This window comes from Procambarus clarkii, unplaced genomic scaffold, assembly GCF_040958095.1.
Source record: "Procambarus clarkii isolate CNS0578487 unplaced genomic scaffold, FALCON_Pclarkii_2.0 HiC_scaffold_155, whole genome shotgun sequence".
NCBI classification, from domain to species: domain Eukaryota; kingdom Metazoa; phylum Arthropoda; class Malacostraca; order Decapoda; family Cambaridae; genus Procambarus; species Procambarus clarkii.
This window is the reverse complement of record NW_027189188.1, coordinates 412,497-437,786: the sequence shown is the minus strand read 5'-3', so window position 1 is coordinate 437,786 and position 25,290 is coordinate 412,497. Positions and strand designations below refer to the sequence as shown.

The 25,290-nt window shown below is 43.7% G+C and overlaps 1 protein-coding gene across 1 annotated transcript in view; it reads right to left on the bottom strand.

The window, feature by feature from the left end:
- Nucleotides 1-25,290, bottom strand: part of LOC138361047 (uncharacterized) — a 143,708-nt gene that overhangs the window by 117,716 nt on the left and 702 nt on the right. The window lies entirely within an intron of this gene.

Sequence of the window (25,290 nt, the reverse complement as noted above, 5' to 3'; positions counted from 1 at the left end):
ATCTGTGTGGCCACCTGTTGGCGTCTGCACTTATTATACCAACTTAGTGGTTCGCTATGGTGAACAAAACATGCAGATACCGGGGTACCTCAGCTTACGAATTTAATCCGTTCCCAGAGATGGCTCGTTACCCGAAAATTCATAAACTGAAGCGAATTTCCCCATCTGAAATATTAACATTTAATTAATCCATTCCAGATGTTATGTATCCCTATTTATGGATACTCACATTATTTAATATGAACTAAAATTATTTGAAATTATTTTTTTATATGTATACGTGTATATTTTTTAAATGTGTAGTATAGCTTGGCAGCATAGTGGAGCATGGTGCAGGCTTGCTATATGTCCACAGGTATTATACCTGTATTAATCTAGTCAGTTTGGACCAAATAATTGTACATATACATTTGTGGCAGTTACTAGATGTCACATTTAATATTCATATTATTATTATTTTCCTTTTATTAAGCATGTGGCATTGTAACTTATATTATTTACATATTGCAGTTACATTTTAGTTTGTATTCATATCCAGGTGAGAACGATTGCTTTTTTCATTTGATTTAAAATAAAATTACTTGTTTATCATCCCTTATCCTGGATGGAGGCGGAAGCAGGGAATTGTGGGTAGAGAGTCGGGGAAGACCTCAGTTTGCTGGAGTTACTCAGTCGGGAAACATCATGTCTGATAAGTCTGTTAACGCTTAACCCTTAACCTGCGCAATGCGCCTGCAGGCTCACGTCTGGTTTGCACAACGTGCCTCCGGGTATTTATATTTTTCACGTTCCATTCAAAACTCTTGCGGCTACTTGGGGTTCACGTCAGCTTCCACAGGGCTCTTGTAAACAGACGCTATCTTTAAAAAAAATCGTGGTCCACATTCCCGGGTGTGGGGGCCTCAGTAGTGTGTGAGCAACCAAGGCTGGCGCTCGCAGCATGAGCGCACAGCACTGCTGTTCAGCGTGTGACCACAGCATCGCCTAATAATGTCAAAATATATATATAACTTGTATTATTTAGCCATGATAGTGTTATAGAAGAGCCTGAGTGTGATAATGACTGGGTACAATGTTCAAATATCAGTGAATCAATGCTGTTCACGATGTCCACAGCGGTAGCCACAGCACCACAGCATTATTTCGTCCATCTAGGAATCTTCAAATGATTTCTTAGGTTCCTTTTCAAAATAAACATGTGGTCAATTATTCATTTACAGGAATTAGTGACCAGGATTGTGGTTATAATTAGCGTTGTGCGTAGTATTGTGGACGGAGGAATTTTGGGGAGGGAGGGAGGGAGAGAATTGAGGTAGCCTCTGTGTGTGTGTGGCAGCCACTCTTGTTTTGCTCACCATACTAGCTTAGTGGTTCGCTATGGGCAACACATATGTACATGTGTATATATACAGTGTGTATATAGTGTAATAACAGCAACAGGAGAATGTTGAGACGAGCTATTTTGGTGAGGGAGGTTAAGTAGTAATCGTAGCGTCGTCTGCTGTCTGCTGTGTGATTTTTCATGCAGTGTATGATGGCAACTGTACTGTTTGGACACAATACCGGCTTACTTGCATAGTTTTGGTAAATAAAACATGTAGATAGGTATATATAACATGTGTAATAAGAACAATAACAGAATGGTGGGAAGAGCAATTTTGGCGAGTAAGATGTTGGAGTGAGGGAGACTGGCTGGGTATGGCTGCTCTCACTCGAAGTGTTCTGAGTGTGTTGATGGTGAATGTATATAGTGTGTGACAGTGTATAGTGTGTACATAGATTGTATATATATACATAAATTAGCATGATACATAGTAAATATGTGCAGCATATGTGTACACAAGTGTCATGCACGTAACACAGTGTCTTCGGACAGTACGGATGTTTTACTTCCATAATATAGTGTACGTGTTCATTATACATAGGATTAGCTCGTAAAAACAAATAAAATGTATTTGGAACTGTGCGCAAAAAATTAGCAAAAATATATTTGTGGCAACTCGCACACCCTGCCCCAGGCACCCTACTGACCCTGGGAGCGTACGTCACGGGCGAATGGGAAATGATGACATCACGCGCCAACTTATAGACCCCATAGCAGCCAAAGTAAGTACAATTTCAATTTTGTTTTTTACATACCCATACTGAGGGAAGGGTTTTTGACATTTTAACCCTTAAATGGTGCATGGCTGTATACCATTTGACACCTACAGGCGCATACAAAAAAACATTTTTTCTTCCTAACCTGTTAATTTGTGTTCACTGATCATGGGAAAAATAATAAAAAAATCGTAAGTGGCATACATTGCCCGCTATAGGGCGGGGAAATCTGGCAAAAAACAGGCGCTGACTCAGCGTGTGTGCCAGGCGGTCTGTTGCTTGCCAGCTGTCAGGCCGGAGTTGCCACAAAGAGATAATTACCTAATTATTTCAATGTCACTGATTGATTTTTCGTAGTTTTTTTGCTGTAATATTATTCAATAGTGTGTAGTGTGATTTATTTATACAATAAAATGACATATATTATTAAATATGACCGAAAAAGTAAGATTAATAATTCTAACACGAATTTTCTCAATCTTTCGTACATTACGCTTCACTGTTGGAGGTAAATAAAAAATCACTTCTCCAAAATTCATTTTTATTTCTAGTCTGACGCGACACGGGCGCGTTTCGTAAAACTTATTACATTTTCAAAGACTTCACAAATACACCACTGATTAGAACTTACGTCTCTCTGATATTATATCTACATTTGAGTGAGGTGGGAAGGGTGATGTGGCATTAACACAAGACAGAACAGGAGGGGATATTAATAGGGTATTAAAAGTATCAACACAAGACAGAACAGAAACAATGGGTATTGAATAGAAGTGTTTGTAGAAAGCCTATTGGTCCATATTTCTTGATGCTTCTATATTGGAGCGGAGTCTTGAGGTGGGTAGAATATAGTTGTGCAATAATTGGCTGTTGATTGCTGGTGTTGACTTCTTGATGTGTAGTGCCTCGCAAACGTCAAGCCGCCTGCTATCGCTGTATCTATCGATGATTTCTGTGTTGTTTACTAGGATTTCTCTGGCGATGGTTTGGTTATGGGAAGAGATTATATGTTCCTTAATGGAGCCCTGTTGCTTATGCATCGTTAAACGCCTAGAAAGAGATGTTGTTGTCTTGCCTATATACTGGGTTTTTTGGAGCTTACAGTCCCCAAGTGGGCATTTGAAGGCATAGACGACGTTAGTCTCTTTTAAAGCGTTCTGTTTTGTGTCTGGAGAGTTTCTCATGAGTAGGCTGGCCGTTTTTCTGGTTTTATAGTAAATCGTCAGTTGTATCCTCTGATTTTTGTCTGTAGGGATAACGTTTCTATTAACAATATCTTTCAGGACCCTTTCCTCCGTTTTATGAGCTGTGGAAAAGAAGTTCCTGTAAAATAGTCTAATAGGGGGTATAGGTGTTGTGTTAGTTGTCTCTTCAGAGGTTGCATGGCTTTTCACTTTCCTTCTTATGATGTCTTCGATGAAACCATTGGAGAAGCCGTTATTGACTAGGACCTGCCTTACCCTACAGAGTTCTTCAGAGTGAAGAACTCTGTAGGGTAAGGCAGGTCCTAGTCAATAACGGCTTCTCCAATGGTTTCATCGAAGACATCATAAGAAGGAAAGTGAAAAGCCATGCAACCTCTGAAGAGACAACTAACACAACACCTATACCCCCTATTAGACTATTTTACAGGAACTTCTTTTCCACAGCTCATAAAACGGAGGAAAGGGTCCTGAAAGATATTGTTAATAGAAACGTTATCCCTACAGACAAAAATCAGAGGATACAACTGACGATTTACTATAAAACCAGAAAAACGGCCAGCCTACTCATGAGAAACTCTCCAGGCACAAAACAGAACGCTTTAAAAGAGACTAACGTCGTCTATGCCTTCAAATGCCCACTTGGGGACTGTAAGCTCCAAAAAACCCAGTATATAGGCAAGACAACAACATCTCTTTCTAGGCGTTTAACGATGCATAAGCAACAGGGCTCCATTAAGGAACATATAATCTCTTCCCATAACCAAACCATCGCCAGAGAAATCCTAGTAAACAACACAGAAATCGATAGATACAGCGATAGCAGGCGGCTTGACGTTTGCGAGGCACTACACATCAAGAAGTCAACACCAGCAATCAACAGCCAATTATTGCACAACTATATTCTACCCACCTCAAGACTCCGCTCCAATATAGAAGCATCAAGAAATATGGACCAATAGGCTTTCTACAAACACTTCTATTCAATACCCATTGTTTCTGTTCTGTCTTGTGTTGATACTTTTAATACCCTATTAATATCCCCTCCTGTTCTGTCTTGTGTTAATGCCACATCACCCTTCCCACCTCACTCAAATGTAGATATAATATCAGAGAGACGTAAGTTCTAATCAGTGGTGTATTTGTGAAGTCTTTGAAAATGTAATAAGTTTTACGAAACGCGCCCATGTCGCGTCAGACTAGAAATAAAAATGAATTTTGGAGAAGTGATTTTTGATTTACCTCCAACAGTGAAGCGTAATGTACGAAAGATTGAGAAAATTCGTGTTAGAATTATTAATCTTACTTTTTCGGTCATATTTAATAATATATGTCTACAGGAAAGACTGCTACCAAAATATACTAACAATAAAATGAGTGAACTATCGCTGTACTCAAAAATATGGTGTGCATATTGTTCATTGAGTTATGTTCATCAAACAGTGAACAAATACTTTGTCGGTTATTACACTAAATACACAGGTTATATATAAGTATCTGCATGTTTTGTTCACCATAACGAACCACTAAGTTGCTACTATGAGTCAAAAAGTAATGCGGAGTGACCGCCACACACCAGCCAGCGACTCACTCCCTCCCTCAACACCTCACTCGCCCAAATTCTCCTCCCACCATACTGTTTTTGCTTTTATTCACTATATACGGATGCTATATATAAGTATCTACATTTGTGTTCACCATAACGAACCACTAAGTTGATATGCTGAGTGGCAGTTGCAGCCAGTGGCAGCCCACCACTAGCTGCCACTCCCTCCCTCCCTCACCTCACCTGACTCGCCACCATTCTCCACCCACCATACTGTTTTTGCTTTTATATACAGATATAAGTATTTACATGTTTTGTTCACCATAACTGTACATCTAAGCTTGTATGGTGAGTAAAGGCACAAAGATGTAGGACCTCACACAGTCAGCTGGCTGCCTCCCTCAAGGCCAGACGCACTAATATTTCTCCTCCAACAATACTGTTTGTGGTGTTATTATGCTATATACACACATTATATATAAATATCTACCTGTTTTATTCACCATACTTGTACGAGTAAACTGGTATGGTACCCAAAGACCATAGTGATCACCAGTAAACAACAAGATAAATCGTGCAGACGACGCCACTGCCCTCACCAAAATGGCGGCTCCCAACCTACTCCTCTTGCTGTTTATACCATCTATACACATGTTATATGTAAGTATCTACATTTGTGTTCACCATAGCGAACCACTAAGCTGGTATGGTGAGTGCAGTCAATAAAAGGTGGCCACACACAGTCAGAAGACAACGCCACCACCCTCCCTCCCACAGCATTACTCCTCCCTCCATGGAGCACAGCGCTAAATATCACCACAATCCTGCTATTATCAGAACCCTGGTCAGTTTTATCAGTCAGGGGTCTTCTGTAATAATATCATCACTACATAGTAGCATCGCTACATAGCATGAACAAGTATATTATGGCATTTTCAGGCGATGCTGTGGTCACAAGCTGAACAGCAGTGCTGTGAGCTCATGCTGCGTGCATCAGGCTTGGTAGCTCACTCAATACTGAAGCCCCTAACACCCAGGAATTTGGCCCACGATTTTTTTTTTTAAATGGCGTCTGTTTATAAGAGCCCTGATGAAGGTGTGGTGAACCCCGTGTATCCGTGGGCCGTTTAAACCTTGCGTAGTACTCCAAAGCATCATATGATGCGATGCGCAATTTACTGCAAGTCGGTCAAAGCATCATATGATGCGATGCGCAATTCACGAGTTAAAAAATCAAAATAATTTTTTCTAGAGAATTTATTTCCTGCGCACTGTGGGGGGTGTCATATTTGGAGGCAACGCAGTTAAGGGATTAATCTAGTTTCGTTGTAGTAGATTACTTTATCTGGAGACAACTGATAGATATTATTGTGTTGATTTGCCATCTGATTATATTGTGATACATTTAAGAATATTCTTGAGTTTATATTATATTACATATATTTTATGTGCATGTTTCTATATCCTAGTATTGCATTTCTTTTGTTTTGTACTGACTCCTCACGAGGCACTCTGGTAAAGCATACTTAGAGACAGTGAATAACCCTAGACAATGCTTATCACTGTACCTTAACTCTATGAGCTGTGTGAATGAGCAGTAACACGACTCCCCAAAAAATTAACTTGAAAGTAAATATTATACCTAATTCACCCAAATCATAAGTTCAAAAGAATGTACAAGTTATTACTTACCTTTACTGATGACTCCTGTAGGAGTATGGAAAATAGTGAGGCAGAGGGGGGGGGGAGGAGGAGAGGTGTTACTCTTTGGATGGGGAGTCCCCCTTCCATTATAACATCAGACAGTGATGACTTCTCTTGGGCATTTTACCTGCATACCACTTGCGACCTGCTTGCGGCTCACTGATTGATTTTCTCACTAGAAATCGTTCCATTGAAGATTGTTTTTCTCTTCTTTGTAACACTTGTCTGTAGTGAGACATTGCATTGTCATTGAAAAGGTTAATGCAAGGGCCTACTACAGCCTTCTCTGGGTGAGTTGTTTCCACAAAAGTTTGCATTTCTTCCCACAGCCTACACCACTTCCTAATTGTTGAGGACAGGACATTCTTTACTGCCTCCTCCTCCCCTGAAGACATTTCCTCAACTGCCTCTTGTTGTTGCTCCTTTTGAAGGGCTAGGAGTTCTTCAGTGGTCAGTTCTTCGCCGTGTTCCTCCACCAAATCCTACACATGCGCATCATTCAACTCCAAGCCCATTTTCCAGCCCAGAATAACAATTTCCTCAACAATAGGCACCTCAGTTCCAGGCTCAAACCTCTCAGAGTCTAGTTCTGAAACACTTTCAGGCCACAATTTTCTCGGGTTAGATGTCAGGGTTCTTTGAGTCATTTCTTGCCAGGCTTTGTCAACGAGTTTTACAGCACTACAACTGTTAAAATGGTTTTTCCAGAATTCTTTGAGGGTGAGGTTTGTGACATCAGTCACTTCGAAACATTTCCGTAAAAGTGCCATTTCATAGAGTTTCTAAAAATAGACAATGATTTTCTGGTCCATAGGCTGAATTAGAAGAGGTGTTAGGAGGAAGAAACTTTATTGTAGCAAAATTAAATTTGTCTAACAATGCATCTTCCAAACCTGGAGGAGCATTGTCGAGGAGAAGCAGTGCCTTGAGTAGCAAACTTTTCTTCTGCAGATATTTTTGTATGGAAGGGCAAACCACCTCATTTACCCACTCCATAATAAATAGCCTAGTCACCCCATGCCTTACTATAAGCCCTCCACATCATATACATTTGTTTTTTCTGCAATTATAATTTTTGAAAACCCTTGGATTTTCAGAATGATACACAAGCAAGGGTTTAATTTTCAAATCTTCACTTGCATTACCACACAGCACAAGAGTAAACCTATCTTTCACAGGCTTGTGTCCAGGCAATGACTTCTCCTCCTGGGTAATGCATGTCCTCTTAGGCAATCTTTTTTCCAGAATAGTCCTGTCTCATCACAATTAAACACTTGTTGTGGAAGGTATCCCTCACTCTCTACAAAATCTATAAATTCATCAATATATCTTTCAGCTGCTGGTTTGTCTGAGCTGGCAGCCTTCCCATGCCTCACAACACTATGAATACCACTTCTTTTTCTAAATTTCTCAAACCATTCCCTGCTTGCCTAAAACTCTTTCGTATCACTCATTCCAAGGGTTTTCTTTACAAGGTCTTCATGCAAAGCCCTTGCTTTCTCACAAATGAAGGCCTCTGAAATGCTATCACCTGCTAACTCCTTGTTGTGTATCCAAATTAATAACAACTTTTCAACATCCTCAAGTGTTTGTGTTCTTTGTTTCATAATTGTTAATACGCCTTTTGTCAATTTAGCACTCAAAATGTCCTTTTTCTTAGCAATTACAGTGCATATTGTTGAAATAGATTTGTTGTACTGCCTAGCTAGTTGAACAAACACACGTACCATTTTCATGTTAACAAAAATGATCTCTTGTATTTCCTCTATGGTCATTCTCACATGTGTTTTCTTGGCTTGAACCTTACCACTGGCTTTCTTGGGACCCATGGCGAGATATACTCAGGTAATAACAAATTTTATATTCAAATAGCCAAAAATAAAAAAAACTGTAAATCTTTGCAAAGAATTCAGGCGCGATAGTCACTAGGCAGGAGGCACTGGTAACTGAGGCAGGATCGCCATGCCACCACGCGCTAGGTTGGCCCATACGCGTATCAACTCGATTCCCCGAGACAAAGTTTGTAATCCGATTCAAATTTTCCAAAGAAACTGGGCTCGTAACCTGAAAAGTTCGTAAAGAGGGGCATTCATAGGCTGAGATGTTACTGTACTTATATATAACGTTTGTTTATCGTGAATAAAAGCAAAAACAGTATGGTGGGAGGAGAATGTTGGCGTGTGAGGTGAGGGAGGGAGTGGCGGCAAGTGACGGGCTGGCTGGTGTGCTGGCCACTCCTTGCTCCTTTTTGACTTAGCATACCAACTTAGTGGTTCGTTATGGTGAAGACAAATGTAGATATTTATATATAACGTGTGTATAAAGTGTAATAACAGCAAAAGGAGTGTTAGGAGAAGAGATTTTGGTGAGGGACGTGGCAACATCTGCATGACTTGTCATGCTCTGTAAGGGTGGCCACTATGCTCTTTGAGCACTATACCAGCTTAGTTGAACAGTTATGGTGAATAAAACATGTAGATACAGATATATAACTAGCTGTAACCGCCATGCATTGCTGTGGCTCAGTCTGGTTAAATGGAAAAGAAAGAAAAGAGAAAGAGCACGTTTCAAATACGTTTAATTTCACAATGCTTGTGGGTATACAATATGTTTTGTTGTTCTATTGTCTGTGGAGATATAGAGATTGTCTGGTTTGCCGACTCTAGAATACGCAGCATATAATTGTCCCTATGATAAGTATTCCGTGTCTAGATATAAACTGCACAATTCTAAAGATTGGCCCTGAGCTTTGTTAACCCTCAAACCGCTAGGGGCCCAAATGGAATTCACACCCACAGGCGCAACAAAAAAAAAAATAAAAAAAATTCTTTCGTCTTATAGAAGTGTTCATTTTTGTTCCCTGATCATGGAAAAAATAACAAAAAAATCGTAGGTGGCATATTTTAGCCGCAATAGGGTAGGGAAGTGTGGCAAAAAAGGGGCGTTGGCAGAGCCTTCGCCAGACGAGGTCTACTCCGCCCGAGCTGTCAGACGGCAGTTGCCACAAATATATTATTACCCAATTATTTCAATGTCTCCGATTGATTTTTTCTTAGTTTTTTTGCAGTAATATTATTCCATACAGTGAATTGTGGTATATTTATATTATAAAATGTGTGAACCATTGCTGTACTCAAAATTATGGTGTGCATATTAGTGATTCAATTATTATGTTCATAAAACAATAAACAAATAGTTTTGCTGTTGTTACACTATATACACAGGTTATATATAAGTATTTGCATGTTTTGTACACCATAACGAACTACTAAGTTGGTCTTGTGAGTCAAAAAGCAACGAGGAGTGACCGCCAAACACCAGCGAGCCACTCACTGCCACTCCCTCCCTCAACACCACCTCACTCACCCTCATTTACCTCCCACAATACTCTTTCTGTATTTATTCACTATACACAGACGTTATATATACGTATTTACATGTTTTGTTCACCATAACTGTACATCTAAGCTTGTATGGTGAGTAAAGGCCATAAGATGTAGCTACTCACACAGTCAGCTGATCGGTGGCCGCCCTCAAGGCCAGACGCACTAATATTTGTCATCCAACAATATTGCTTGTGGTGTTATTACGCTATATACACACATTATATATAAGTATCTACCTGTTTTATTCACCATACCTGAACAAATAAGCTGGTATGGTGCCCAAAGATCATAGTAGCCATCAGTAAACAACATGCCAAGTCGTGCAGACGACGCTCCTCCCTCACCAAAATGGCGGCTCCCAACCTACTCCTCTCGCTGTTATCTCACACTATACACACGTTATATATAAGTATCTACATTTGTGTTCACCATATCGAACCACTAAGCTGGCATGGTGAGTGCAGTCAATAAATGGTGGCCACACACAGTCAGAAAACGACGCCACAACCCTCCCTCCCACAGCATTACTCCTCCCTCCATGGAGCACAGCGCTAAATATCACCACAATCCTGCTATTATCAGAATCCTGGTCAGTTTTATCACAGTCAGGGGGCTTCAGTAATACTATCACTGCTAAATAATAGCAATATCATTTATATTATGGTATTTGTAGGCGATGCTGTGGTCACAAGCTGAACAGCGGTGCTGTGAGCTCGTGCTGCGTGCGCCAGCCTTGGTGGCTTGCTCAATACTGACGCTCTCACACCCAAGAATGTTGGCCTGGATTTTTTTTCTAGGTGGCATCTGGCAACTATCGGTCGTGGCTGTACTATAGCTGCCCCTATCCCAGGCGGGGCGTTTAAATTATAGTGCTAGACACGAAATCATATATAAATGATGTGCGCGGTTTCGGTTTTGTCACTGATATCATTTATATATGATATGCACGGTTTGAGGGTTAATGGTGATTGCAAACGCCAATCAAATTGGAAATTACAAAATCTTAAATTGAAATGGCATATCTGTTGGAATCATAAGAATGCGAGGAATGAGGACATCTTCACCACTGAAAGGTCCTGTCAAGATTGTTGCTTCTACGACGTTGCTGATTAATTTTTTAACTGCAAGGCGCATGGCGTTGCAAAGCTTTAGCTGATTGATATTTCGCAACATGATACTTGGCACGCAGATTTTCAATTGCCGTACGTGTGATGGTATCCCTGGCAGAGCAAGAGAATTAAAAAATTCTGTTGGATAACTAACCGCTTCATCTGCTTTCTCAACAGTGTCGACGGACTTGTATCGAGGAATTACAGGTAATGTTCACCTGAAATCTCCTGCAAGCAATATTAATGCGTTCCCAAATGGTCTGATGTTTCCACGCAAATCTTGCAATGATCGATCAAGAGCCTTGAGCGATTTTTTGTGGGCCATTGTGCATTCAACCCAAACAATAAGTTTACATTTCTGCAATACTTTTCCCATGCAGGTTGCTTTGGAAATGTTGCACGTGGGAGTTTCAATGAATTGCATGTTCAGTGGCAATTTCAAAGCCGAAGTAGCAGTTCTTCCACCTGGTAACAATGTTGCAGCTATTCCGGACGATGCAAGAGCTAAGGTTATGCCATTTTGGGATCGAAATGCTGCCAGAAACAATCTAATTAAGAAGGATTTACAGTTACTCCTGGCACATCTAAGAAGATTTCTCCAAACCCGTTATTGACAGTTTGAATTACTGTCTCTACTCGATCATCCGAACTATATGGGAAGGACCCCCAGCTGGAGTATCACATTTTTCATTTTTCAGATAATGGTACTTTTTCACCTACGAGTCCAAAAGTGACCATTTCCAACTATTTTTATACTACAAACAACATAATTTGAATTGCCTTGCCACATATAATTATTAAATATTCAACTAGAAACCTCAACTTACCTTGTTGGTGTTCGTCTTCTTGATTGATGCCACACATCTTGAAGTTAAGAATTCCTAACAATTTACGTAACCTATACTAACACAACACTAAAATTAACACTTAAAATTACTGTACAGTTCATTAAGCAAAGTTAGTTTTGACTGCCAGCTGCTGAAGCCTCACTGGTTGAAGGCATTTGGGTTGCCTGTGAGGCCTCACTTGTTGAAGGCGCTTGCATGCCCTCACTTGTTGAAGGCGCTTGCATGCGCCTCTCTTGTTGAAGGCGCTTGGCTTGCCTGTGAAGCCTCACTTGTTGAAGACATTTGGCTTGCCTGTGGCGCCTCACTTGTTGAAGGCGCTTGGCTTGCCTGTGGCGCCTCTCTTGTTGAAGGCGCTTGGCTCGCCTGTGGCGCCTCACGTGTTGAAGGCGCTTGGCTTGCCTGTGGTGCCTCACTTGTTGAAGGCATTTGGCTGCCTGTGATGCCTCACTGGTTGAACCTGTAACTTGTCTTTAATTGCTAGGACAACCTTCTTCCTCTTAACACCTCCAGAACGATTGATGCTGCTACCAGACATAGTCTTACCCAAAAATGTTTAAAGTTACTATGAAAATAGAAAAGTTATTTAAAAAAATGTTTCACTAATGGCGCAGCACTGTGACGCCGCACTGGTTGAGGTGTATAACAGTAACTTGTCTTTAATTGCTAGGACAACCTTCCTCTTAACACCTCCAGAACGATTGATGCTGCTACCAGACATAGTCTTACCCAAAAATGTTTAAAGTTACTATGAAAATAGAAAAGTTATTTAAAAAAATGTTTCACTAATGGCGCAGCACTGTGACGCCGCACTGGTTGAGGTGTATAACAGTAACTTGTCTTTAATTGTCAGGACAACTTTCTTCCTCTTAACACCTCCAGAACGATTGATGCTGCTACCAGACATAGTCTTGGCCAAAAATGTTTAAAGTTACTATGAAAATAGAAACGTTATTTAAAAAAATATTTCACTAATGGCGCAGCACTGTGGTGTAACACGATGGACAGGACCACATGGGTTGACCAGTGTTGGATGGGTCCACTTGGGGCAGTTATAGTACGTTACGTAGGCCGCCAGAAGGAAAAAAACTCACAATATTTTTGAAGGAAACTTCAGCCTGTGCACATTGCTTTTAGGAAATTTATTTATTTTGTTATTACATAATTACAAGTACTTATTTCATTTGTTTTTGGCTATGATTAATTGTTCTAAAATTAATGGTAATTCCTGTATCCAGGTGGTCCCTCCCGACGCTCCCTTCTCACCCTCCCAACACCACCCACCCACCCCACCCCCTCCTCCACCATGCGTCTAGAGCCACAGGCAGACGGGATTAATACGGTACGACCGAATTTTCATCCGGCCAAACCAACTTTTATCCGGTTCCTGTAGCCATTTTGGCCGGATATTGAGAACTTTATCCGGTCACGATTTTGGCCGTATAAGGGCATTTTCTGGATGTTCGAATCCCGGATAATTGCAGGGTTACAGTATTCGATTGTAAATGCCTTTTCGCTCAAGCGTTTAGCTTAGGAATATTTGATTGCACATACGACAACAGATCACTCATGTTGTAATTTTGTTCACGACGCAATTCTACATCGAACGAAGCAGCAGCAGATCAATTCGGTGATGGCATTTCCAATTGATTTAGAACTTTGTTCGCGAATTCTAAGCACAAATCTTCAATCATTATCAATGCTTTGTTGTAGATTTCTAATGTGAAATCCAAGTTCATGTTTGAATTTTCCTTCATATTCAACAGATAATATCTTCAACCATGTGCGATTTATATTTCTCCCATAACTCTGTTGGAGATGAAGGAGAGCAGGCGGTCAATATGATTGCAAACTGCATAAATTTTATTTGGATGTGACGTGTTGGACGCGTCATTAATGCATACATCCCAGTGTCGGTCGTTCTCCAATAAACTTCCAGCTTGACATGCACTACGGAATGTGGCTTGTGTTATGCCGTTGACAAATCTCAGTGGCTGAAAAGACGTTGGACCGGGCACATTTACCAACAGCATGTGAAGAAAGAAGCCTTCATCTTGATTGGGATGCATGGTGTATAGTCTGCCTATTGTAGTTTATTTGAATATGCCAGGTTGTCCGTCAACTCGGTCTCCTCGTTTGCGTCGTTCAAATGATTTTCTACTGGCATTCCATGTGTAATACGTATGCACTTCTGAATACAGCAATGTTTTCGCAAACTCGTCATTTTGATATAACGTGAAGAAAGCAGTTAACTTTGTAGCCGATGGATTCATAGCTATTTGTTGTACATTTGCAGCTTTGAAATAAATGTGTTGTCCATTTTCTTGTTTTCAAAACAAAAACAAAAAAAACTAACGAAATACTTCAATTCAAACACAGATCAATCGACACAGCTCAATTTCACCAATTGCACTGAAAAATAAGAACAGTTAAAAATATGACATGAAAAAAGAAACAAATAAGCTACAGTATACCCATGAAATGAATGGTATGGTAAACAACACAGCTCAATTACAATGCAAAGTCACACAAAATAATTAAATCAAAATGAAAATAAATAAAAATCTATGAAAATTCAATTTATCAATGCAATCGGAAACATTGAAATGTCATCGTAACATATTTTGTATATCGTGTGTTGCTCTTGCGTGCAACTGATGGCGCTGCTTTTCAAAAAACGCATGTTTTTACCTGTCACAGGTGTGGCACCTAAACAGTAGGTACATAAAAACACGCATGTATTCGAATGGAACGTTGTGTTAAAATTTCAAAGCAATTAGTGAAGAACTTCCAGAGATTACAGCTTGTGTTGCTCTTACGTCCTATAGATGGCGCTGTTTTTTTAAAAAAAAAGCATGTTTTTTCCCTGTCACAGGTGAGGCATGTATATAGAAGGTATGTAAAAACAATCGCCTATTCGAATGCAATGTTGTGTCAAAATTTCAAAGCAATCAGTAAAGAGGTTCGAAGATTTCCCTCAAATGAAAAACACCCAAAAAACACTGCTTTTCAAAAAAACCAGCGTTGAATGTAATGAAACGCCATTTTCTGGGTGAGTCCCGGAGGCTCCCCGGAGCTATCCCAGGCTGATATGCTAATGTCAGACTTTGGCATCAGTCATGTGTATGGAGTTCTTAGGCCTACCGGGGACCACGGCCAGAACCGGGCCCCCTCAGAGAGGCAAGGGGAGCAATGGCCTATAGAAGCCCCCGTGTAGTTGGAAGCATTCTATGTCTGCCATCGACCGGAACAGGCACCCAGAAAGGTAAGCGCCCCAAAACAAACCCCTATTCTGGTTAAAATTGCTACCTAAAACCGAACTAGTGGATAGAACTCCCCAACCGAAAACAAGCAAACTAGTGTGACGTCACACACTGCCGCGCCGCTGTCTGCGCAGCTCCCCCCTCCCCGGGAGGGGGAAGGGGGAGCCCCAGACCCCCCGCGCCGGCTACCCACACCTCAGTTCTTGAGGCTGGATGTCAAAAACGCGAAAAACCGCCGACCGGAGGGAGGGAGGGATGCCGGGGAGCCTCCGGGACTCACCCAGAAAATGGCGTTTCATTACATTCAAAGCTGGTTTTCTGGGGGGAGCCCCGTCGGCTCCCCGGAGCTAACTACCCACAGACAGAAAAAGAGGGACTTACCCGGGAGGCGGTCGTCGCTCACCCCTCAACTCGAAGCCGAGACAACTGGCTGGAACCGCCGACCCAAAGCAACACAGGCCCGACGAGGCCCAGGGACATTCACAAGGTAACGAGCAGCCAGGACCCTGTTCGACCGGCAAAATCCCCGCGCCCGAATATCAGACCAAGACATATTCCCAAAGACGGCAGCAAGAGCCGCGAACTTACGAACGTCATGGGCACGGGGATAGACCGCAGGCTGGCTGGACCTAATAACCCTGCGGACGACCTGAGAGACCCGAACCCGCGAACAGGGAAGAAGGGAAACCGGATCGACCGAAGCGACCAACCCCAAAGAGACAAGGACCGCATCGAACCCCCGCGGTTCAGGCAATGAACCACCGGAGAGCAGTCCGAATGGAGCCGAATCGTCGATCCGCGGGCCACCCGAATCCTCCCCAGAGCAAACCACACCGCCGCGAACTCCCGCACCGTACTGTGAGCTTGACGGAAGGACGGATCCCAACGCCCCTGGCCGGCCTGGTGAGCACTAGTCACAAAACCCCAGCCGAGAGACGACGCATCCGTGTACACATCGAGCGAGGGCTCGGGTAGGCGCCAAGGCACTGAACCCCGAAAAACCTGAAGAGGAAACCGGTGACGCAGCAACCGACGCAAGTCCCCCGGGGGTCGTACTCTGCGATCGCGAGAGAGGCGAAAGGGGGAACCCCGAAGGAACCAGAACAGCCGTCCAAGCCAAACCCGACCCGGCGGGTAGACCACCATTGCGAAGTTCAGGCTCCCGCACAGCCCCTCGAGCAACCGCCGGGTGACCCGAGGGCCCTCCAGAAACAGACGAAGGCGGGACCGCAGCCGCAGGAGAGACTCCGGAGGGAGAGACAAGGAGGCGGTTCGAGAGTCCCACACGAGACCCAGCCAAGTCCGAACCTGAGAGGGAACCAGATGGGACTTCCTCCAGTTCACCAAGAACCCGAACCCGGCGAGCTGGGAAAGAACCAAATCCCTGGCTAGCAAGCAAGCTGACTGGCTGGGAGCCCAAACCAGCCAGTCGTCGAGGTAGGCCAACACCCGAACACCTAAGAGACGCAAACGAGCCACCACAACCCGTGTAAGGCGTGTGAACACGCGAGGTGCCAGGTTCAACCCGAACGGGAGACAACGAAAGCGGTAACTCAGACGCCCCACAACAAAACCGAGCCAGTCCCTGAACCGCGGATGAATCGGGACATGCCAATAAGGGTCCCGGAGGTCCAGGGACACCATCCAAGCTCCCGGCTCCAAGAGGAGCCGAACCTGAGACAGCGTAGTCATCCGAAAGGAGGGGCAATGAACCCAGGGGTTCAGACGGGACAAGTCCAGAATGAACCGCAGGTCCGCGCAGTCCCGTTTCGGAACCGGAAACAGACGGGAAACCCATCTGAGGGACGACGTCGTTTCGACGACGCCCAAGCGTACCCACTCCAAGACGACTCGACAGAGCGCAGGGGAAGAAGCCTGCCCTGCCAGCCCCGACCCCCCAAAGGGGGGAGGGGCCACCCAACGCCACCGCAGGCCGCGAGACACGACCCGAAAGGCCCACGAATCGTGGGACCAGGCGCGGGCGAACGGCGCAAGCCGCCCCCCCATCGCCCCGTCAAGGGGGCAAACCGCGAAAGGGCCGGCGACCCTTACGAGACCCAGAACCCCGCACAGCGCGAACACCGCGCCGACCAGACGAGGGAGGGTCCGCAGGAGGAGCCAACCCCAAACCTGACACCAGAGGCCTACCACGACGAGAGGAACCCCGAGCCCTGGCACGACCTTTCCGGGAAGACCCACCCCGGGACCCCCGGAAAACCAACAAGTCCGACATCGGACGACAAGCCGCCGACGCAGCCTGAATAAACTGCGCCACGGCCGACTCCCCAAACAGGAGAGGACAAAAAGGTGAAGAACGCCTAAGAGCCAGAGCCCAAGCAGATTCCACGGAGGAACCCAGCACCGCCTGCCGACACGCGAGACGGGAAGCATAGAACAGGGAAACCGCATCCCGCAAAATCGGCGTGAACAGCTTCAACAAGGCAGCCGACGAACGCGCAGCCGAGGACAAGGTGCCGGACCCCGGGACGGACCCAAGCGTCCCCACATCCTCCACGAGCCAATCCGAAGACAGCTCCAGGAGGGAAAAGAACCGCAAGGCCGAACACAAAAGGCCCCGGGCGCGCAAGTCCTCCGCCACGAGCGCCGCCGAAAGGGAGGGAACCTGCACATGGAGCTGAATAACGCCCACATTAAGCTTCCCGCCACACCAGCGTGCGGGAACGACAGAAGGAATGCCAGGAATCCAGACCAAACAAGGGGCAGTCTGCTAGCCAGGACGACTCCGGAACCTCGTAACGAAGCCAGAAAGGGAACGAAGTCCCAAACCTGAACGTGGACGGATCCATTTCCGAGGCATAATCCGGGTCACGCAGGAGGTAAGCTGCAAAGGCCGCTCGCACCACACCAGGTTGGATGCGATAAGCCGAAAACCTCCGGAAGGACGGAACCGACGTACCCGGGGGAACACGGAACCGAACCCGGGGAGGGGGCCGACACCAAATCCAACTCTAACGCAGAGGGGGGAAAAGAAAACCCCACTCCTTGTAACAATAAGCCCCGCTCAGTGGGAAGAAAAACCCCGGCGGGGTCCAGCGGGGCCCAAGGCCCCCAAGTCAGCCCCTCCCCAGCCTCGAGGTTCGTCACCACAGGACCCGAGGCCGAGTCCTCTCCCCAAGCCCCGACCCCACAAGACAAGGACGGAGCAGCCGGAAAAGCTGGAGGAAGGTGGGCCCACTGGTCAGACCCTGAAGCTTCGGCCGGGAGACAAGACTCGAATGCCTCTGCCGCCCCCCCGGAAGGGGCAACCCCCGAAGCTGCCCGAGTCTCGAGATCAAGTAACCCCTGCTCCGACCCCGAAACCCTCAGACGCTTCGGGGCCGGAAGCAGGGGCGGGGGACCAGAACGAACAGAAGGGGAAGGACGAGGAGGTGCGGACTGAACCAGGATCGAAGCGACCCCCACCCCCAAGTCCGGGTCTCGAAAAGCAAAGCGGGGCAGCCCCGGGGCATCCGGGGAAGCAACCAACCGAGCGCGTTGCAACAGACGAAACCTAGACTGCAACGCACGTGCCGCCCGTACCCGAATAGAATCATCAGAGGATTGGGTAAATTGAGTCACAAGCAAGCAGCAACACTCACAGGACTCAGGGTCGAAAGTATCACCGACCCAACAGGCAGCGTGGCAGAGGCAAAAACAATGAGGGTCACCCTGAGACAAGGGGACCGAGCAACCCTCAAACTCGCACACAGCGAGTGGGGACTCCGGGGTCACATCCATCGGACCCACGCGCCCCCTAGGGGATTCCCAGGGTCCTGAGCGTTTACTTTAAGAGGACTCGCGCTCAGGTAGTCCCAGGCAGGGTGCTGCAAACCGGCGCCCAAAACTACCAAGCAAACTTCTAAAGCTGAACCCCAGGGACGTGTACACTCACGGGGACCTAGCAGGGGGTACCACCGAGGAGAACAGTGGAAGGGCAAAAACAAACTGAATAAAATGACAGAACCCCCCACCAGGCAAAAACAAAAAGAAAAACAAAACCCCGCAAGAGGACAGCGAACCCCAAGGAACAGAGCCGGCCGCGATGTCGGGAAATACAAGCTGAGCAGCACCCTGCGCCCCTACCAGTGCAAACTGCCTCTTACCTGCCGGTAACAAGGGAGAACAGAACACCCAAGAGCCCAACAGGCGGCCGAAAAACCGAAAGGTAAAACGGACCAGCAGAGGCAGACCCCGAGGAGCCTGTGGAAGGTGGCCCCAAGCCCCAAGGGCAGTACTTACAGGGCACCTAGGGAAGGCAGCCCTAGGCGCATGCAGCCCGAGTACTGAAGATAACTCCTGGCTCTCGCACCCACAAAACTAACACCACACGCAAAGCACAGTGCAGTAGCGACACCGGAGCCAGAGCACACGACCATCGCCTATAGCATCAGCCTCAAGAACTGAGGTGTGGGTAGCCGGCGCGGGGGGTCTGGGGCTCCCCCTTCCCCCTCCCGGGGAGGGGGGAGCTGCGCAGACAGCGGCGCGGCAGTGTGTGACGTCACACTAGTTTGCTTGTTTTCGGTTGGGGAGTTCTATCCACTAGTTCGGTTTTAGGTAGCAATTTTAACCAGAATAGGGGTTTGTTTTGGGGCGCTTACCTTTCTGGGTGCCTGTTCCGGTCGATGGCAGACATAGAATGCTTCCAACTACACGGGGGCTTCTATAGGCCATTGCTCCCCTTGCCTCTCTGAGGGGGCCCGGTTCTGGCCGTGGTCCCCGGTAGGCCTAAGAACTCCATACACATGACTGATGCCAAAGTCTGACATTAGCATATCAGCCTGGGATAGCTCCGGGGAGCCGACGGGGCTCCCCCCAGAAAAGCATGTTTTTTTCCTGTCACAGATGTGACATCTATATAGTATGTATATAAAAACTCGTTCGGATGCGAAGGGAACGTTGTGTGATAATTTCAAGGCAATCGGTGAAGAACTCTTGGAGATTAGCGATTTTGATCAAACGAACATTTCCATTTTTATTTATATAGGTATGTGTATATAGTGTAAAAACACCACAAACAGTATACTGTACTTGAAGGAGAAATGTTAGTGTGTCTGGCCTTGAACCACTGAGAGAGGGAGAGGAACATCAGTTGTGTGGCGCCACTTGTTACTGTCTGCCATCACCAAACAAGCTTAGTGGCTCGCTATGGTAACACCCTTGGGAAAGAGTGATCATGTCATGTTAGACATTAAATATGCCTTAAGATATCACCTAGAAGAAAATGGGGACATTGAAACAGTCGATAAACTTGATTTCAAGAGAGGACACTATGGAGAACTTCAAAAAAATGTTAATGAGTGTAATTGGACAGACTTGTTGCTAGCCAGGTTAAGTAAATGATATGTATGCCAAATTTTGCAAAATATAGGACGAAGGCACACAAACATTCATACCTAAACACAGATGCAGGGGCCAGAAAACAGGATTGGTTCAACAGAAATTGTGAGAGGGCCAAAGACCAAAAGGCACAAAAATGGAATCAATATAGGAAGAGGCCTAACCTTCAAATATACCAGTGACACAAAGATACGAGAAACAATTACACAGCAACTACAAGGAGAGAAGCAGAAAGAAATTTTGAAAAAGGGATAGCGGACAAATGAAAAACAGAATTAGGCCTATTCTACAAATTCATAAACAACAAATTGCAGGTAAAGGATAATATCCAGAGGTTGAAAATGGGAAACAGATTCACGGAAAATGATAAGGAAATGTGTGAAACATTAAACGAAAAGTTCCAAAGTGTGTTTATACAAAATGAAATCTTCAGAGAACCAGACATAATAAGACTTCCAGAGAACAACATAGAGCATATAGAGTTGTCTAGAGACCAAGTGGAAAATATGCTCAAGGAGCTAAGTAAGAACAAGGCAGTTGGCCCAGATGGAGTTTCACCATGGGTTCTGAGAGAATGTGCATCTGAGCTCAACATTCCACTTCACCTGATTTTTCAGGCATCCCTGTGTACAGGAGTTGTAGCAGATGCGTGGAAAAAGCCCAACATAGTTCCAATCTACAGAAGTGGCAGCAGGGAACATCCCCTCAATTATAGACCCGTATCGTTGACAAGTGTAATAGTCAAAACACCTGGAGACAAACGATATAAAATCAGACCGTCAGTATGGTTTTCAGTCTGGAAGATCCTGTGTAACAAATTTACTCAGTTTCTATGATCGAGCCACAGAGATTTTACAGGAAAGAGATGGTTGGGTTGACTGCATCTATCTGGACCTAAAAAAAGGCTTTCGGCAGAGTTCCACATAAGAAGTTGTTCTGGAAACTGGAACACATTGGAGGGGTGACAGGTAAGCTGCTAACATGGATGAAAAAAATTTTGATAGAAAAATGAGGGCAGTAATAAGAGGAAGTGCATCGGACTGGAGAAATGTCACAAGCGGAGTACCACAGGGTTCAGTTCTTGCACCGGTAATGTCCATTGTCTACATTAACGCTCTACTAGATGGAATACAGAATTATATGAACATGTTTGCTGATGATGCTAAGATAATAGGGAAGATAAGTAACTTAGACGAGTGTCATATCCTTCATGAAGACCTGGACAGAATAAGTATATGGAGCACCGCTTGGCAAATGGAATTTAATGTAAATAAATGACATGTTATGGAATGTGGAATAGGAGAACATAGACCCCCCCCCCCCACACACAACCTATAAATAATGTGAGAAATCTTTAAAGAAGTCTGATAAAGAAAAGAAATCACCTGATAATCACATTAAGAATATTGTGCGAGGGGCCTATGCTACACTTTCTAACTTCAGAATTGCTTTTATACATAGATGGTGAAATATTAAAGAAATTGTTCACAACTTGTTAGACCAAAGCTGGAATATACAGCGATTGTATGGTGCCCATATCTTAAGAAGCACATCAACAAACTGGAAAACGTGCAAAGACATGGCACTAAGTGGCTCCCAAAACTGAAGGACAAGAGCTACGAGGAGAGGTTAGAGGCATTAAATATGCCAAAACTAGAGGACAGAAGGAGAAGAGGTGATATGATCACTACATACAAAATAATAACAGGAATTGATAAAATTGATAGGGAAGATTTCCCAAGACCTGGAACCTCAATAACAAGAGGTCATAGATTTAAACTAACTGAACACAGATGCCGAAGAAATATAAGAAAATTCACTTTTGCAAACTTAGTGGTAGATGGTTGGAACAAGTTAGGCGAGAAGGTGGTGGAGGCCAAGACCGTCAGTAGTTTCAAAGCGTTATATGACAAAGAGTGCTGGGAAGAGGGGACACCACGAGCATAGCTCTTATCCTTTAACTACACTAAGGCAATTATACTTAGGTAATTACAAATGTAGATACTTATATATAACATATATATATTGTGTAATAACAGCAAAAGGAGTGTTGGGAGAAGCCATTTTGGTGAGGGAGGTGGCATCATCTTCCTGACTTGTCATGCTGTGTAAGGGTGGCCACTATGCTCTTTGTGCACTATGCCAGCTTAGATGAACACGTGAGGAGTTTTTGAGAGTGAGTGACGAGTGGCTGGTGTGTGGTGGCCACTTCTCGTTGCTTTTTGACTCACCATATCAACTTTGTGGTTCATTACGGTGAACAAAACATGCAGATACTTACATATAACCTGTGTGTATATAGTGTAATAACTGCAAAAGTATTTGTTCATTGTTTTATGAACATAATAATTGAATCAATAATATGCACACCATAATTTTGAATGCAGCAATGATTCACACATTTTATTATATAAATATATCACACTACACACTATTGAATAATATTACTGCAAAAAAACTAAGAAAAAATCAGAGACATTGAAATAATTAGGTAATAATATCTTTGTGGCAACTCCCACCTGACAGCTGGGGCGAAGCAGACCTCCTCCGACACTTGCTCTGTCAACACCTTTTTTGCCAGACTTTCCCCCCGCCCTATTGCGGCAAAAATATGCCACTTACAATTTTTTTTATTATTTTTCCTGTGCTCAGGTAACACAAATGAACACTTTTTTAAGACAAAATAATTTTGTTATTTTTTTTTTGTTGCGCCTGTGGGTGTTGTAAGCCAAATAGCCAAGAGCAGCATAGGGGTTAAAGAATGCATGGAATAATATTCTGAGTCAGGTACCTAGTTAGAATTAAGATGACTGTGCTTTTGAGGGCTTTGATAATGCAATTTTTGAGGCATTCATAGAAGCAAGTGAGGAAGATTTACAACTTTCTGATGAGAATGAGTGGTTAGATAATGATACTGATGATCCAGGATATAGTGAATTAACTGATAATGAGATTATCCAGTGTGTTACTGGTAATAATGATGAGGATGTAGAAGAGGAAGATGATAGTGTGTTATCTATTCCATATGCTGCATCATTGTAAAAGGTTAATGATCTGCTTGATTTGGTTGCTGTAACTGATAATGAAGAGCTGACAGATTATTACCTGCACCTAAAGGACATGAAAGATATTATAATGAAGCTCATAACAAAGAAACAAACTAAGATTCAAAAGTTTTTGGTACGGTTTCACAGTAGGCCTACAGGACCAGCACCCAGCACTAGCAAGGATTCACCTTCTGAGGATGCCCAGGCCACTAGACCAGCACCCAGCACTAGCAAGGACTCACCTTCTGAGGATGCCCAGGCCACTAGACCAGCACCCAGCACTAGCCATAACTTACCTGGGAGTGCCAATTGAGCTGAACAGCACAGTTCTAATGACATTAAATGCACAAAGTGTAGTCTAAGTGATATACGTGTACTGCAGTAGTGTGATTCTTGTGGTCTGTACTTTATGTACAGACTGTAGTGTATAATGTACATTTGTTAGGAAAGTTACTGTTCTTTAAACAATTTTATATTCGTATCATATGTGTGGCACTCTCAGGATATTGAGACTAACAAAGTTTGCACTACACAACTCAACTGGTAAGGATGCACCTTACCAGCACTCATTGCAATACAAATTCTTTGTTATTTAAATTTTTCATAAGGCAAATGTGTACGGGCATATGTATTAATGTGAGTGTATTTTGGGGGGGGGGGGGGAGAAGGGGGTTGCTGGGGCCGGACGGATGGAACGAATTCCACACTGGAAGAAATTGGCTACATCCCATATAGTTCGTTCAAGCGAGGACACACTTTAAATTTCTACATTTACTGTCTACATTTAATGTCACCTAATTTCATGCATTTCTTTGATAAAGTGTTTACTCGTGTCCTTTATGATCTTGGTTATTTGTAAGTGTTGGCCCCATTAACCTTAAATTATAGTATGTTACTCTATGTTCTGATATGTTCCAAGAAAATGTTATGAGGAGCAGTTCACTTGCTTTTCTAAATTACACCTTGTATTTCTATTCAGTAATTAATGTAAATAAACTACTGTACTGTTGCTAGAACTACTGACTCCATAATGTAATAGTCTGTGCTTGTCACCCTTAAGTATCACCTTCTTTGTATTCATTTTTTATTTTCCTTGAACATTCTCATTTTGTTAGCTTACTTCTCTAATAGTATTAAGTTTTTTATCCCGTCACAACATTAATTACAAAATTTCTATATTATTATTAATTTTGCCCGAAACGCTTTGCGTAATAGTGGCTTCATTAGTATGTGTAACTTCTGTCCCTTCAATTGAACAATATTCTTATGTTCTTTGTATATACAATCTTTTGAATAAATAATAATAATATTATTATTATTATTGTTATTATTATTATTATTATTATTATTATTATTATTATTATTATTATTATTATTATTATTTACACAGAACATCACACTAACGTGATATACATCAATGAGAAAATTCACTCGGGTTGTGAGGCGATGCGAACCTGCAATGTTTGCATCACCTCACAGCCTCAGTGGATTGTTCATTGATGTATATCACCTTCGTATGATTTTCAGTGTATCTGAAGTTGGGCATAAGGTGTTCAACTACAATACTTTACTCCTTCAACTGAATGCTAGGGGGGTCTTACGTAAAACTTGGACTGGCTTCAAGACTTCCTGTGATATAAGGATATCACAGACTTCCTGTGATATCAGTAGAAATCTGATTGCAAGACTTTAAGGAAGTCAGTGGTAGAGTATGTGGCTGGCAATGCCTTGGTCATGGGTTTGCAACACCA